Below are 13,430 nucleotides of genomic sequence, written 5' to 3'. Positions count from 1 at the left end.
GCAGAACATCTCTGAAATGTCAATTAAATGGAGAGGAGATACAGGATCTGTAATTAAACAGAAGAAAATAGGCTATAGTAGCATTTTCCCATATGTCGAACCCAGCAAAAGAATTAAACATAAGGGACAGATTCACTTTCCTCTCACCGTTCACAGGAAAAAAAGAATTATACTGAACATGTGTAATCCAATTTTTAAAAAGAATGAAACGTAAAATAGATGTTTCTTAATCCATGTAAAATTTCATGATTTGATGGATGTCAGGATTCCACACATACACCCTTTAAAAACTCATACTGAGAATAATATAATATATGGCAATAAAAAAGTAAAATAATCTTTCCCACTCTACGACACAGACTGGACAATTTATTAGTAGGGGAGAGAGATTTTTGAAATATGTGTGTTACCTGCTCTTTGGATGAAAATACCCATTATTTAGTGCAATCCGGTTAATTAAAAAAATAAAATTTTCTTCAGAATATCTTTATGAACCAAGGACAAAAGTCATCCCTGGCAACGAATAGTTTAGCAACAACCAGAAAAGGGGATAAATTCTACAAGAGATTTTTTTCTGCCTTTTTTAAAATCTGAAAATATTTTTATCATCTGTACCCATCACATCTAATTTCCAAGAATACCATGTTGCCAAGTATCAGAGGGTAGCCGTGTTAGTCTGCATCCACAAAAACAACCTTAAAGACTAACAGGTTTATTTGGGCATAAGTTTTTGTGGGTAAAAAACCCCACTTCTTCAGATGCATAGAGTGGCAATTATAGATACAGGCATAAATATACTGACACATGCAGAGAAGGCAGTTACCTTACAAGTGGAGAACCAGTCTTGACAGGGCCAATTCAATCAGGGTGGATGTGGTCCACTCCCAATAATTGATGAGGAGGTGTCAATACCAAGAGAGGGGAAAACTGCTTTTGTAGTGAGCCAGCCACTCCCAGTCCCTATTCAAGCCCAAATAATGGTGTTAAATTTGCAAATGAATTGTAGCTTTCCAGTTTCTCTTTGAAGTCTGTTTTTGGAGGCTTTTTTGTTGAAGGATGACTACTTTTAAATCTGTTATTGAATGTCCACACGAGGATGGACTACAAGCTTTCAGGAACAGTATCCCTGATGAGGCTACGACACACCTGGTCTCATCAAGTGTCCTCTTTGTCCTCTCCCACAACGATTTCAGATTTGGGGACAAATTATAACTTCAGCGGCATTGCTATGGTTACCCACATGGCCCCACAGTATGCCAACATTCTTATGGCTGACTTAGAACAACACTTCCTCAGCTTTCGTCCCCTAGGGCCCCTCCTCTATTTGCATTACACTGATGACATCTTCATCATATGGACCCATGGGAAGGAGGCCCTTGAAGAATTCCACCTAGATTTCAACAATTTCCACACCACCATCAACCTCAGCCTGGACCAGTCCACACAACAGATCCACTTCCTGGACTCTACAGTGCAAATAAGTGATGGCCACATAAACACCACCTTATACCAGAAACCTACTTACTGCTATACTTACCTACATGCCTCCAGCTTCCATCCAGGACACATCACACGATCCATTGTCTACAGCAAAGCCCTAAGATACAACCAAATTTGCTCCAATCCCTCAGAGAGAGACTAACATGTACAGTATCTTTATCAAGCATTCTTAAAACTACAATACCCACCTGGGGAAGTGAGGAAACAGATTGACATAGTGAGACGGGTACCCAGATGCCACTTACTACAGGACAGGCCCAACAAGGAAAATAACAGAACACCACTGGCACGTACAGCCCACAGCTAAAACTTCTCCAGCACATCATCAACGATCTACAACCTATCCTGGAAAACAATCCCTTACTTTCCGAGACCTTGGGAGGCAGGCCAGTCCTCACATATAGACAGCCCCACAACCTGAAGCAAATACTCACCAGCAACTACATACCACACCACAGAAACACTAACCCAGGAACCAATCCCTGTAACAAATCCCATTGCCTACTCTGTTCCCATATCTACTCTAGTGACACCATCAAAGATCCCAATCACATGAGCCACATCATCAGAGGTTCATTCACCTGCACATCTACTAATATGATATATGCCATCATGTGCCAGCAATGCCCCTCTGCCATGTGTATTGGCCAAACTAGACAGTCTCTATGTAAAATAATAAATGGACACAAATGAGACATCAGGATTGGTAACATACAAAAGCCAGTAGGAGAACACTTCAATCTCCCTGGACATTCAATAACAGATTTAAAAGTAGTCAACAAAAAAATCTTCAAAAATAGACTTCAAAGAGAAAATGCAGAGCTACAGTTCATTTGCAAATTTAACACCATTAATTTGGGCTTGAATAGGGACTGGGAGTGCTGGCTTACTACAAAAGCAATTTCCCCTCTCTTGGTAAGTCCCTCATCAATTATTGGGAGTGGACCACATCCACCCTGCTTGAATTGGCCTTGTCAACACTGGTTCTCCACTTGTAAGATAACTCCCTTCTCTTCATGTGTCAGTGTATTTATGCCTGCATCTGTAATTTTCACTCTATGCATCTGAAGAAGTGGGTTTTTTTTACCAATGAAAGCTTATGCCCAAATAAATCTGTTAGTCTTTAAGGTGCCACCGGACTCCTCACTGTTTTGTTTTTTTTTTTTAAGAATATCATGTCTTTTTCTTTCTTACTACAGATTCCATTCTTTGGATTCCCAAACCTTTCCAATATAATTTTTTTGTTGCCTTAATTTCTTTATCTCTTTCCTTTCCAGGGACTTTCTTTCCTTTCCTCACCTAGATTCCTCAGTTGTCTTCCATTAGCTATTTTCTTCTCACTGTTTTAGATTTCTTCCAATTTTTTGCAGAATATTTAATGAATGCTACAGACAAAATATAGCCATATAGTGATAACAGACACTGGCTAATAAAGTAATGCAACAGTGCAAACAAAATAAACGTGAACTACCAGCAACAGTCAGAAAGCAAACAGAGAAAGCAGGATGACTGTACTGATAGGTCTGGCATGAAAAAAACAAGCAAGACTAGTTTGTAACAAAAATTCTTGGTGACTTAAGGACTAGACTGGATAGAACTGACAGTTTGTTTCGTTAAACGGTCTGAACAGGAGACCTAGGCTGAAGACCTTGAGATGTTATCTCTTAGTTTAGTGGAAACTAATCAAGTTATAAAGATTCCAACCACATCCCTCTTTAGCACACTGCAGAGGCCAATTAACTGAATATGAATAAATCCAGTTATTCATTAAGTCATGCATACTAGTCTTCTAAAGAAGCTACAACAGCAGTCAGGAGCTGAAAGAGCTACAATACCATGTAGCAATGGAGGTCATGCTTGGATACCAGTCTCCTTGCTGATAAAAATATAGTTAGTAAAACTGATAATGATTGAAAGATAAGAACTTTTTAAAATTATAATAATAATTTCTGAATGAAACTGTGCAATAAGTATGGACAAATTGTATTTTAGTGATGGGGAAAAAAACAGAAAGTTTACTATTTAACTTAAATTAGTATTCACTTCCATTTCACATCATTCTGCTTCATAACATCTTCACTAGTCTATCTCCTCTACAGTTAAACTGGAAAAACCTCAAGTTCAACGAAGCTATTAGTTGCATTGACAGCCACTGCTAATGCAACTCAGACATTCTGACCCAGATTATCACATAGTGTAAATTGGCTCAGCTCCACTGACTTCAGTGGAATTACACCAGTTTACCCCCAGATAAGGATCTGGCTATCCCTCTTTCCAGCAGGAGGACCAGTGGTGGCAGCAAGCTTATCAACTGTGGTTTATTAGTATAATTTAATATTAGTAATACGGGAGTGCCAAGATACCCCAGTTGGAAACGGGGCCCAATGTCTTGGTTCTGTATATAGACAGATATGTTTAGGGCCCTACCAAATTCACAGCCAGGAAAAACGCACTGAACTATGAAATCTGGTCTTTTGTGTGTGCTTTTACCTTATATTATACAGATTTCATGGGGGAGACCAGCATTCCTCAAATTGGGTGTCCTGACCCAAAAGGAAGTTGAAGGGGAGTCACAGGTTATTTGGGGGGGGGGGGGGGGGGCACAAGTTTTTTTTTTGGGGGGGATGATAGTGCCTCCCCTTACTTCTCTGCTGCCTTCAGAGCTGGGTGGTTAGAGAGCGGTGGCTATTAGCAAGACACCCAGCTCTGAAGGCAGCGCCATTCCAGCAGCAGCACAGAAGTAAGGGTGGCAATACCACACCATAACACCCTTACTTCTGTGCTGCTGCCTTCAGAGCTGGGTGGCCGGAGAGTGGTGGCTTCTGACTGAGGGCCCAGCTCTGCAGGCAACAGCACAGAAGTAAAGGTGGCAATACCTTACCATGCAATCCTTATTTCTGCACTGCTTCTGGCGGTGGCTCTGCCCTCATAGGCGGGTTTCTGGCCAGCAACTGCTGCTCTTCAGCTGCCCAGCTCTAAAGGCAGCAGTCCTGCCAGCAGCAGCGCAGAAGTAAGGGTAGCAGTATCACAATCCCCCTACAATAGCCTTGTGATCCCCCCACCAACTCCTTTTTGGGACAGGACCCGTACAATTACAATACTGTGAAATTTCAGATTTAAACAAATGAAATCATGAAATTTATGATTTTTAAAATCCCATTACCATGAAATTGACCAAAAAGTGAATTTGGTAGGGCCCTAGATATGTTTCTTGACAGCAAGAATTTGTAATCTAAGACAAACAACATAAGAAGGTCTGTGCAGTTGCAGTTTAACATATATTTGTATTTTTTATTTTAAACAATTATAAATAAAAGGCCAACCCCCTCCCACCCTGTCAAGCTTTCATTAATTGGCTGATTTCTTAAAAACATTATTACAAGTCCATATTCATGTTTGATATTTACCTCTTATACAAAATAAATCTCTATTTGTATTACATGTGGATTGATTATTTTGGTGTGTTGTACTAGAATCTTGCTAGAACTCTCTTTACTGATACTCTCCTCTTTCCCCACTATGCAACACCATGACAGAGCTCACAAACAAGCACAGCTCCAAGGCAAATAAGTGTTCCATTTGTGAGGCAGCTACTGAATCCTCAGCAAACACGGAATTATGCCTACCCTGTTCTCAGCTCATGAATCCATAATGTGCCAGAGAAAAGGGTCCCAAGTCTGATGCAGAACAAGGCCTCCTCCGCACAATATAGCCAGGATTCCACAAAATGGTACAAGGAACACTCAGGGCAGTCTCTGCTCAGATTACAGTTACACATAGGGCTAGTCAACATGGGGGAAAAGCCCACAGTAGGTGGTGTGCAGCAGCTCCCTGCACAGTCAGAGTGTGCACATGGGGAGTTAGTGCAGAGAAGCTAATGGACTTTTTTAGAGCACCGAGGGCACACTCCAAAGTGCCTTAAGCTAATGATTTAAAGTGCATTTCTGTGAAAATCTCTTCGCAGAAGCATAGCAAGGAGCAGAAAAATCCTTCCAGATCTTCAAGTGGGTACTATGTAATCTTGGCAAACAGACAAGCATCCACTCTGAGTCCCAGAAGGAACTGCCTGACTTAAAAGGTTTTCCCCCAATATTCGTTAATTGTATGTCTCACAATAATTAAAAATCAAGAAAGTCTGTTCTCATTTCAGATCCACTGGGGTATTGGGATACTTTTAGAAAACACAAAGCTTCCCCCATCTCTGAATGGCCTGTGGTTCCACTTAAGAAATGATAAAATAAAGCAAAAACAATCTAAAAGCACCCCCAAAATAAGAAAAAAATCTATATAATCATTCCTCCTCAATCCTTCCTGAAAGCAGACAAGTTTTCCAGTTCTGAGCATAAGCAGATACAACCAGACAGAAGATTTTTTTCCCCTTCCAAACATGTAAACAATACACTAAATGGTGATTGCTACGTAGACATCCTGCTAGCAAAAGTAAAAACCAAAGGGAAGAAGAGAAAAGATCAAAACCAAAATGAAAATAACTAGTTTTTTTAGGTAGTGGTGTTCGTATTTTTTTATAAACCATTATTTACTTCGAAGTTAGAAAACCTAGACCAAAACCAAAAGAGAAAATAAACAGTTCATTACATTTGATAAGTTTCAGGATCTCAAACTCTGATGGCTAAGGTCACTAAGGTCAAGGATCAGTTTCAATGGAAAAGGAAATGACCAATACCATCTGAAAGAGATTTTTCCCCAACGATATTTCTTGATTGGAAATGCTAAGCATACTCTGAAGCATATGTGGCATGTATCTCTAGCAAGAATCGGATTCACAATTTGTCGTGATGCAATAACTTAAAGAACACAAACTTCGAACCAACAAGAATTCCTATCAGTAGTGAAGGAAATTGGTGGTGTGCTTACTAACTGTAAAGGTTTATTTACTAAATTAGGTTTCATAACATTAAACTTAAGTTGAACTTGTGCAAGGATTTTCTTTAGCTGTCTGGGTATTAATAGGAAGTGGCAGGGCTAAATGGACAAAATGCTAATCAACATCTTGAGCCACTCCCACTCACCTCTAAAGAAGGGAGTTAACCAAGTATTTTGGACTAATGGACTATGTTAAGAACAGAAAGAAATTATTAGATAATAAACTTTACCTCACACTCTATGGTATTCAGTACAGGCATTCCCTTATGGTGGAGTGTTGAGTACAGGCACTACATGTGTAGCTACACACCACAGTGAAAAGCAGGTTACCTCCAGTATCACTGCAGAGGGGAAAGTCTCCAGCAGGGAGGAGATAGCAGGGAAACTCTCCAGAAGTGGAGAAGCAGCAGGTAAAGGCTTCCCTCTGCCAGAGCCGTTCCCCACTGCCTCCCTACTACCAAAACCTCTCCTTTCTGCTGGAGCCTTTGGCTGAGGCAGGGAAAGGCTTTGACAGTGGGTATGCAGAAGCATACTACATTGCTAAAATAGCATTGTAAGTGTGGGAGACGCTGCTTGAGCATGTAAAAAGCTATGCAGGACACATACAATAAGGGTTCAGGTATTTATGACACTCTACTTGCCAAGCCGTGTCTCACCCTCTATGCTGCTCTTTAAACCCAAGCTAGCTGTCTGTATTGTCCACACAACTATAACTGCAGATTTAGCCTTTGCATCAAATTGTCTCTGCTCCTGAGCAGGTAGGAGAAGGAGAGGAACTGTGATGGAGGCAGCCATAATGAGGTTGCTTGTACTTCCTGCATGTAAGGAGAGGCTGCTAGAGCTACTGGCATATTCCAAGAAGGACATGTCTGGCTGGGGGTTGGACTGGGAATTCAGCATTGGGACAAAGGGAAAACTGCATCTGTGCTACAAGTATAGGAAGTGGTTATTTCAAGACTGGGGTCTCTCTTCCCTTCTGGAGATGCTATACCTCCCCCTCCACCACCACTGCAGTTTCCCATTCCTTGCCCTGCTCAGTGCTACACTTGCTACAAGAGCCATGGTTTAGCTCTAGACTATTCATTATTTAGATCAGAGGAAAAATAAAAGCAAAAAGGAAAGTACCAGTGGCAGGAAGCGGATAGAGAGAATTCATTAACTTGTAATGCCATACTATGTGCATGTGCTCTCATCTGAGTACAAATCAGAGTCCATTTTCAATGCTGATACTAGAAAGTTAACTTCAGTTAAGATTTGTGTTGCTGTTTATAATTAAGTATTGCAACTGCATAAAGATTTATTGTTTTTTTTCTCCTCTAATCTTTGAAGGGATAACAACCCAACCTAATTTGATTTTTTCAGATTTGCAAATTTTACAATAGATTGAAATCCTGAGGGAGTCCACAACAGATGGATGATTGTGTTATTCTAATTTCAGCTACCTAAGGGCTGTCATTTTTTTAAAGATAATAAATTTCTTATTTCAAGGAACATGATAAACACTGAGTATCCGTGCACTGTACTGAAATTACTTTCATACAAATTATAGCTTCTGTTTATTAAAATAAAACATCTGGCTTCTGTTAAAGCCTCTGTTGTTCAATGTTCAAATCCCAAGGAGTAACGTCAGAGGGAGGATGAAGCATACCACCATCCATCAGATATTCTGTGAGCTTCTTTGGAGGTGGAGGTGGGAGAGTGTTTGGGAAGAGATGTGATCCTAAAATCTACTTATACATTATTGGTTAAATATTACGTAGTAATTCTTGTATTTTTGTTTCTATAGATTGACTGATTTGTTTTTGTTTTGGGCTGATTCTTTTTTTACACACACCCCATGGGCTAATTCCTTAATACAACACTAGCTGGTAAGGAAGCAGCCATTCCTTATTTTTGTATTAAATATTAGTATTTATAAGACTTGGCTCAGATTGCATTAACAGGCTAGTGAAGGAATGACAATATCATGTAACACAAGCAATACAATTAGTCTTGGTCAAGAATTAGTTGTCCCCTTTCTTAGAAAAATTCTTCCAAAACACCTTCTAATAGAGGTTCTTGGAAAGTCTGGGTATTAAGGTGGTCATTCATTATCAGATCAATCAGAGAGTGGCAAACTTGATATCCAAGAGAAAAGGAAACTCAGTTCCTAATGATCATGGGTTTCTATTTTTCTTTCATTATTTTGCCGCTGGAACCTAACATTTAAATTTGTCATGGAAGCATAGGTCCTGATTCCCATTTCATTCAGCACTGGAACAAAAACAAGTTCCAAACCTTGAAAGCTTTCAAGGAACAAAATTGCTTTCTGGCTGGCCCTACTCATTTCATAGCATATGAGGGGAAAAGGGTTTATTTTTTGCCTTTAAGTGTATTAATTTGTAAGCAGGGTCTGAATGAGTTCTCCCCTGACAGCTAGCTGGGAGGGGGAAGAAACTTCAGGAGCAAATTATATTTATGAATGAATCCCACTCTTCCAACAGAATCTAGGACTTACATCTAGCCCTGAAAGATCTTGAGACACAGAACTTTAAAATCATGACCACACCTACTCTGCCTAGATATCCAGCAGATAGAGCAGTGTTGCTCAAAGTGATCAACTTTGGCTGGTGTTGGGTTACAAATCACTTTAGTACTGAATGCAGGGGTAGTGAACTATTGTTATGAGTGTTGTTGTCTTTATTGTATAAATAAATGGGAGCAGAACTGTGCTTAACCTGTCCCAAATGAGGGGGTCACCCTCAGCTGAAAGGACCTCATGAAGCCAAGTGTTCTAATGACAGACCCCTGTGAAAGTAAGAGGGGTAGGGACAGGTATTCCAGTCAGGAGGTGCGGACTCTCCCTAAGGAGTCCCGGTCTGATTTTACCTGTTCCTCCCTACTGTTCAAAGATAGAACTAAACAGGCTCCATTAGGAGCCTTCTGTTATTTATGTCAAAAGAGCTGACAATCACTTGTTGTGGGACAGCGTATCTGCCCAGCCTAAGAGCTGAAAAACACTGAGAGCTGGGTGAAACCTCAAGAGACTGACGTGCAGAGGTCATAGTAGAGAGGCAGCCAGCAGAGAGGAACTGCAGCTAGTGGGGTGACCAGAAGAGAGGAACCACAGCTGGCGGGGCAGCCAGCCACAGCAAATGGTCAGATGGTGGAGCAAGCAAGGTGCCTTCTTCCCCAGGTGGGAGGTGAACTCACACAGATGCACCTTTGAGCCCTGGCTTCTCACAGACCAAGGACAGCCACTGTGAATGGGGTATGAGGAGGGAGCAGTGAGGGGCACAGAAAAGGAACTTTTGGCTGTAGAACTCAAGAACATGAGGCAGAAGACACTGCCCCATGTACTCTGGGGTGGGAGTCCTGCTCACAGTTTTATGATTATGAATCATGCTTGTGGCATTTTCCCTAATTAATGTTAGGTGACTTCATTTCTTTCAATTTAAAGTTTCTTTTCTACACTCAACGCTTGCGAGTGGGGAAGTATTGTCTCTCATAAGCACCCAGGGGTGGTGTGTAATTTTTCCAGGTTACTGGGTGGGGCTTGAGCTGGTTCCGTATTGTATTGTTGAAAAGAAGCCTCTAGATATTGAACCTGGCCCTGGTTGCTGCCGGCTCCACCTGTCAGAAAGGTTACACGTGTTACTTTCAAACTTCTGTATGTCACAATATTGTCTAATGCTATGTTCTTCATAATCATAACAAATATATTTGTTTTATGACCTGGAATGGAGGACTTTATACAGGGCAAGAATATGAAATCTAATACAAATTGGGGTATCACTATTTGTGACAACGGCACAGATACAACTGTGGAAAAGAGACTGATAAGAACTAATGCTTTACGGATTAATGAATTCTCAGAGAGCCTGGTACCAGTAATGTTAAGGAACAACACAATGTATACTGGAATGTTTGTTTTGAGAACTGAACATTCAGTCATGTTCCAAGAATGTGTGTCCAACTTAGCTTTGTTTATAAGAATGATTGTGTTAAAATACTGCTGGGAAACTCTGAAAAGGGCTGTCATGCAACCTGAGTTGTTTACCATTGAGTGAGGAAGTGTAAAACCCAAGGTAACCCAGAAATGAGGCCTTTGCTTTTGTCAGTTTTTTTTTCTTGCTGTGTCCATACTTTTTTACTTTTTCCAGCTCTGAGTAATGAAGCTAATGAGTATAAAGCCTACTGAATATTGAAGCTAGGTGTTTCCCAAACCTAACATGCATCCTAACATTTCCCTTGCCTATTCACTCTTTCTGCTGTACTTGACATGTGCAGGAGAAACTCCATCTTATCTACAAATTGATCAGAATTGGGCTTGTCTTCTGATCCCGCTTTCTAGCCTCCCACACTTTAGAGGGACCAGGATGCAGTGCCTGCTTGAAGGATTTTTCTCTCAGGAGGAAGCTGGTAACTATTATCCAAACCTCTTTCATTCACAGCTTTATTGTAGGGTTTTGAGAATAAAGCCCAAAATATATGGTTGTGAGTGGATAATTAAATCATTCTGTAGTCCTGGCATTTCTGTTCAAAGTAATACAAAATCATACAGTAATTCCACATGAATTTACATAATTCTATACATCATTAAAACTGCGATTGGAATCCAAGAATATAATATATTTATATCGGCAATATACAAGTTATAAATTGGCTAGGCTTGTACAATTTTTCACATGCTTATAGCTGTATCACTTGCTTACTAACCCCTGGATTTATTCTAACATTCCAAACTCCTGAGCAGCTTTTAAAGCATGTCATTTAAAAAAGAAAATCAATCCATCAAGGAAATATTTCTTCTTTCTCTCCAGAAATGTGGAACAACCCTCTCTCCTTCTACCAGCCCAAGGTGAGAGCAGGCAAGATTGGGTGTGTCTACACTGCAATTAAAAACCCAAGGCTGGCCCGTGCCAGCTAACTCATGCTTCCGGGGTTCAGGCTGTTTAATTGTGGTGTAGATATTCAGGCTCAGACTGCAGCCCAAGCTCTGGAACTCTCCCCTCTTGCAGGGTTCTACACCACATTTCTACACCACAATTATACAGCCCGTTAGCCCAAGCCCCGGGAGCCCGAGTCACCTGGCATGGGCCAGTCACAGGTTTTTAATTGCAGAGTAGTCATTAAGTCATTAAGACCTGACCCAGATTTTCTATACATTCAAATGTCACAACTCTGAATTCTGATACCTTGCGTCCCTACAAGGCTATACATGTAAGTTTTATATCACTAGAAAGTGGGTTGAATCCCACTTTTCCAACAGAATTTAGGACTTACATCTAGCTCTAAAAGATCTTGAGACACAGAACTTTAAAATCATGATATTTTTGATCAAGAAAAAATATTTCAACTTATCTTTAGAAATATTTTACATTTAGTAGTTTTTATTTTCCTCAGTCTCTGAGCCAGCACAGTTGAACACATGGTAAATAAGAGAATAAAGAAATAATCTCAATGATGTGTTTTAAAAATCTCAAAAAAAACCTTCCTAAAATAGTTTATGTAACAAAGATGGTATATGCAAAATACATGATGATATGATGTGCAAAGAGATTTGGGGCCAATTGGAGCTAGAGAAATTTACATTAACCGAGTATCTGTTCCTTTACCTGCATTGACTTGGGCTGATGATAAAATTTTCAGAAGTACCTAAGTCTCTTAGGAGGCTAAGCTAGATTCATTTTCAATAGGACACAGGAGCTTTTGAAAATTTTACTTCATAAAACTCATTCATGAATAACAACTACCCTAAGCTCACAAAAAATAAATGAAGCTGGGCAGAAAATGGTAATTCCATTTCATGGAGGATTTAAAGATCTTTAAATTTGGCTTTACTCTGATTTGGAATAAAACCAAAAGTTTTCAAAATTCTTTGATAAACTGTTCTCCACCCAGCTATACAAGGAGCCTTGGCTCCAGGGCAGTCTGCTTGGGTTCTGTAAGAATTTAAGCAAAATCAAACCATTTCTGCAACATATTTAGATTTTGACAACTTGGCAAATTCTAATACAAAATGTCTTACTTAATTTTTTCTGACCAGCTCTCAATTAACCCTTATGCTATACTACATATTTTGTGGTGATAAAAATGCTGTTAAACTGCAGAGCCAGGTGATTTTTATTTATCCTTTATCTTTGACTAACTCACCTGCACTCTGCTCACTAATCTATATGCATCAATATTTATTCAAATATTAATAACTTCTGAGTAGTTTCCAAGAGCTGCAATTAAACAAAAACAAACCCCTTACCAAAAAAAAAAAGTCTTTCTTCCTTCACTAAATTCTCCCTATGAACTTGTACTGAGGTTCAAGATGGACAACATCGCACAAGAAACAGATTTAAGGTAAGGTATCTTCTGATCTAGTAGTGTAACATGGTGCTGGCCAAAAGGCACTGACTCAGCCCCTGTTAGCTCAGAGCCTGCTAGCTCAGCTCCCAGTAAGGGGAAGAGATTGGAGCTGACAGGCTGTGGCTGATTAAAGCCCTAAAGGATTGACACCTGTGAGCTTGATGCCGAAAGGCCTATAAAGCTAGCAGGAAGGAAGTAGGAGGAGAGGAACAGGAAAGTGAGGTGTGAAGGCCTGTTGCTCCCAGCTAGCTGTAAGAGCAAGCTGCTCCCCAAGCGGCTACCTGCCTGATAGCGAACTGTATAAAGCTGTATATAAGTGAAGGTGGGAAAATACAAGGAAATAAAAGGGCACTGGTGTTTGAAAGAGTGGTCTCCCACGAATTTGTGCCGTGAGCAACGAGGGGCATGTCTACAAGTAGGGATAGAAAAAGGAGCTTAAGACCATTCAAAATGGGAAGATTACCAGCTTTCCAATAGGACACACAATATTTCCTTCTAGTATGGAGAAAATTTAATTATAAAGTCTTGGCATTTCATGTACGGGAAAGTTAGTTTGGGTCATTCTTAGAGTTTTAAAAAGTATGTTATTTGTATTTTTAGTTCCCTGACACATGTAGATGGACTCACAGTAACTAGAAGGGAGGGCTGCCATTAAAAAAAACCCAGCCCTCAGTTGCAATTAAACTATTTAAGACATTTCTAAAATA

The 13,430-nt window shown here is 40.1% G+C and overlaps 1 protein-coding gene across 16 annotated transcripts in view; it reads right to left on the bottom strand.

The window, feature by feature from the left end:
* Window positions 1–13,430, bottom strand: part of TBC1D32 (TBC1 domain family member 32) — a 166,211-nt gene that overhangs the window by 36,418 nt on the left and 116,363 nt on the right. The gene's annotated exons all lie outside the window — the stretch shown is intronic.

Source organism: Trachemys scripta, chromosome 3 (assembly GCF_013100865.1).
Source record: "Trachemys scripta elegans isolate TJP31775 chromosome 3, CAS_Tse_1.0, whole genome shotgun sequence".
NCBI classification, from domain to species: domain Eukaryota; kingdom Metazoa; phylum Chordata; order Testudines; family Emydidae; genus Trachemys; species Trachemys scripta.
The sequence above is the reverse complement of the archived record's forward strand: the minus strand, read 5'-3'. Positions and strand labels throughout refer to the sequence as shown.